Below are 4,594 nucleotides of genomic sequence, written 5' to 3'. Positions count from 1 at the left end.
ATATATAATACTGAGTGATTGAGTATTTTGAGATTGTGAATACACGATATTTGAGTGTGTGTGTGTATATATATATATATATATATATATATATATATATATATATATATACACACACACACACACACACACACACACACCTGAAGTTCCTTGGAAGGGCGACGTAAGGCTAAGCAACCGATGTCAGTGCGGTTGCTATGCGCCAACTGAGGTCCTCGCCGTACGCTAGACTAGATTTTCAGTGCCGTACGGGAAAACCAATGTCGTGAGCAATTGAGTAGCGGAAAATGAGCAACTGAGGATGGAAGCTGATGATTGTATTGATGATGATGAAAGCTATTACAAGATGCAATGCGGTTAGGGGGGGAGAGACACCAGTACAGAGAATTGTTTGAATGCTTGAATGTTTGAATGCTTTGGTCCCCCTTAATAATGCTTAAAAAAAATAAACCAAAGTTACATGAGTTGACCTAAGAAAGCTGTAGAAGCACACTGAAAATGAATGAAGTAAAACTACTCTATAATTACAATGAAAAGGACTTAGTCTTCTATGGAAGCAAGTCCGATAGCAGCAACTTTGTCTTGAGCAGCAGGGTCTGCGCGCGCATTGCTGTGGGCGCGCGTAACACTATTTGGATCTGCCAGCGGCTGGGCGCTGGTGCTTGGCATTGGGTCTGCGCGCGGGGCACTGTCTGGGTGTGCGACGCTATTGGCAACATGATGATTTGTGCTCGCGGCATTGTCGGTGCATGCGGCACTGATGGCATTGGCCAGCCGCTGGGCGCTGGCATTGATTATTGGTGGGGCGACAGAGGTGCATGCTCGCTTGTCACTTGGCGCTGCCGAGACCACGGGGCCGACCGTGGCGCTAGGCGTTGGGAGGCTTGCCGGGATGCCACGGGGTGCGTCCAAGGGGTCATGGGTCGATGATGGAAAACAGCCCATGACTTTCTCCCCCACCTGAGTTGGCGACGTCCTTGGAGCCTTACCTGCCGGATGATGATGATTGGTCAGGCTCTTGATGGCTGGGAGGTCTGTTCCCCTCGGTGCTGTGAGATGTCTTTCTGAATGATCTTCCATGCATTTCTGAAATGGCCTGAGGTGGCTGACATGGAAGACTAGATGGATTTTCCACCAGGCTGGTGTGTTCAGCTGGTATGTGGATTTCCCGATGCGCCTTTCAATGGAAAAAGTCCTGATGTAGCTTGGCAATAGGCGAGGATCTTAGGTCCTCTTTGCAAACAAGTTCCGCCTCGGGGTTCTTACCATCACTTTGTCCCCTGCTTGATGTTGGGCAAAGCGACGGTTCTGTTCGGCATGCCTCGTTGACCTGTCTTGGGCATTGACAAGATAGCTCCACACTATCTTCAAAGTTTGTTCCCATTCTGTAGAGAAACTGGCAGCTCGATGAGATGATGGCATGTTTGGTGCATTCACATTTTGTGGGAGTAGCGGTTGCTGTCCGGTAACAATTTCAAAAGCGCTTTTGTTTGTATAGGCGTACTTTTGTGAATTGAAACACAACTGAGCAGCATCCAGAAGCTTCACCCAATGTGTTTGTGACCCGGTTGCAAATTGGCGGAGATATTCCTCCAGCATGTCATTGAACCGGTCTGTTTGATCATATGTTTGCTGATGATGATGGCTTGAGTTGTAACTCAATTTGGATCCGAGGCAACTGAAGAGTTGGGTCCAAAACTTGCTAGTGAAGCGTGGGTCGCAGTCACTAATGATGTTGCTGGGCATACCCCAATGTTTAACAACATGAGAGAAGAAGAGTCGAGCTGTATCTTCTGCTGATACGTTCTGTGGGGCTGCAATGAAGGTAGCATACTTGGAAAACTGGTCTACTACCACCATGATGGTTGCATGATTTCCGACCTTGGGTAATCCTGTGATGAAATTCAGGGAAATGCTTTCCCAAGGTCTCTGTGGGACAGGTAGCGGCTCCAAGAGTCCTGCTTATGCTGAGTGATCCGACTTGTCCTTTGGGAATGCTTGACAAGTCTTCACACAATGAGGGGCGCCATGAGCTGTTGGACCCCGATGATGTGATGTCTGTTTGATGATGTTGAGGGTAGCCGGAACCGAGGGTTCAGGTCTATTGGTTCCCTCCTTAAACTGCATGGCCGTGATGTTTCTAGCGGCCATCTTCTTGGATATGCACGGTATGGTGTGGGGTTTGGCCCCGTTGTATCCCATCATTAGGAGCATGTTGGCATATGGTACCGGGATGGTGTTGGTCTGCCTGAGGAATTCCAATCCCACTATCAGTTCGAAGTCATCGATGATAGCTATGCGTAGGTCGAATATTCCCTTGTATGGGCCAAGCTGGATTGGCGCTTCTTTGGCTATTCCACTCACTTGCTGAGATGGAGAGTTGATAGCATTGACACGACCCTTGCATTTTTGCACTGTTAGACCGAGGCGTTGTACCTGATTTGAGGCCAGGTAGTTGTGGCCGGCACCCGTGTCTATCAATGCCCGAATAGGTCTGCCGTTTACTTTCATGTCAACGAACATTAAGGTCCTCTTTTGTGATGTGGGAGGCCTCTCGTCCGCCTTTCCTTTCCCTTTCTTGTCAATTGGGAATGCCTTCTTCTTGGGGTTGCCAGCACTGGTTCCCGCCAAGGTATCATGAATGGAGCCGACAAATGCGTTGAAGGCACCTACTGGATCGGTGCCGTCTGAGTCGTCGGTATCTGAATTGTCATCATCAATAGTTTGTTGAGCATTGATTTGTGTATTGGGGCATTGATTGTTCCAATGTTCCCCACCGCAATGACGACATTCTGGTGGGGGCTTTCTCCCCTGATTGTAGTTGACTGATGAAGCAGTGTTGCTGCTTGAGGAAGGAGTCTTAGATTTGGATGCACCTCGATCTCCTCCATTTCTGTTGGGGCCACCGTTGCTAGGTTGGCTCCCGTTGTATCCCCCTCGGACAGGCGGCTGAGGCCTATCCTTCTGAGTTTCCAACTGATAATCCCCAAGGCACTCAGCAGCTTGAATGGCCTTGGGTAGGGTATCTACCCGTTATCTTTGCAGTTCCATACGAGCATGAGGTTTCAAACCTTCTATGAATGCGAACAATTTGTCTTTGTCCCCCATATCCCGTATGTTTAGCATGAGTGCGGAAAATTTATGCACGTAGTCCCGCACCGACCTGGTGTGGCGGAGTTCATGCAACTTTCTTCGTGCATTGTATTCCACATTTTCGGGGAAGAACTGTAGGCGTATGGCGGCCTTCAGTTCTGCCCATGTCTGGAGAGTATCTTCACCGGCCCTGATGGCTTCGTATTTGATTCGCCACCAGAGTTTTGCATCGCCTTGAAGATACATGGCAGCAGTTGCTACCTTCTTGGATTCCTCCAACTGTCCAATGGCATCGAAGTATTGTTCGATGTCGAAGATGAAATTTTCCACTTCTTTAGCATCCCGGGCTCCGTTGTATGGCTTGGGCTCCGGAATTTTCAGCTTTTGTGGCATGGGGGCAATGTTCATGGCACCCCTGATGTGGTTTTCGCCTCCTTTGAGCATGCTTTGAAGGGCAGCATTGACAACATTGAGCTGGCCTGTCAAGTTGTCTATGGTTTGCTGCATGACGGTCAGTCTGTCTGCCTCTAGTTCCGGATGGGCTAAATCCTCGGCACGCTCTTGTTGGAGGTCCTCGAATTGGCCATGAATTTTGGTTGCCTTGACGACAGCCGTTTCCCAGTCTTCCTCAGAGTCTTGACTGATGTTTGCAATGTCAATTTCTGCCTGCCGCATTCTGTGGTCCAGGTCATCCAACCTTTGCACTAGGTTGGTTTTTAGATCAGGAAACGTATCAACGATGGGCCGTAATGCGTCAACCGTCTCTTCTAGGGTCGTGATGCGATCCCCGTAATTCACCATGGTCAGAAATGGTGGTGATGATGCCAATGAGTTCCCTCGTCCGATGTCGAGCCTAGGCTCTGATACCAACTATTATGCGGTGCCTTCCTAAAGTTCCTTGGAAGGGCGACGTAAGGCTAAGCAACCGATTTCAGTGCGGTTGCTATGCACCAACTGAGGTCCTCGCCATGCGCTAGACTAGATTGTCAGTGCCGTATGGGAAAACCAATGTCGTGAGCAATTGAGCAGCGGAAAATGAGCAACTGATGATGAAAGCTGATGATTGTATTGATGATGATGAAAGCTATTACAAGATGCAATGTGGTGTCGGGGGGGAGAGACACCAGTACAGAGAATTGTTTGAATGCTTGAATGTTTGAATGCTTTGGTCCCCCTTAATAATGCTTAAAAAAATAAACCAAAGTTACATGAGTTGACCTAAGAAAGCTGTAGAAGCACACTGAAAATGAATGAAGTAAAACTACTCTATAATTACAATGAAAAGGACTTAGTCTTCTATGGAAGCAAGTCCGATGGCATCAACTTTGTCTTGAGCAGCAGGGTCTGCGCGCGCATTGCTGTGGGCGCGCGCGACACTATTTGGATCTGCCAGCGGCTGGGCGCTAGTGCTTGGCATTGGGTCTGCGTGCGGGGCACTGTCTGGGTGTGCGGCGCTATTGGCAACGTGATGATTTGTGCTCGCGGCATTGTCAGTGCACGC

This window comes from Nicotiana tomentosiformis, chromosome 5 (genome assembly GCF_000390325.3).
Source record: "Nicotiana tomentosiformis chromosome 5, ASM39032v3, whole genome shotgun sequence".
Lineage (NCBI taxonomy): Eukaryota > Viridiplantae > Streptophyta > Magnoliopsida > Solanales > Solanaceae > Nicotiana > Nicotiana tomentosiformis.
Note: the sequence above shows the minus strand (reverse complement) of the source record.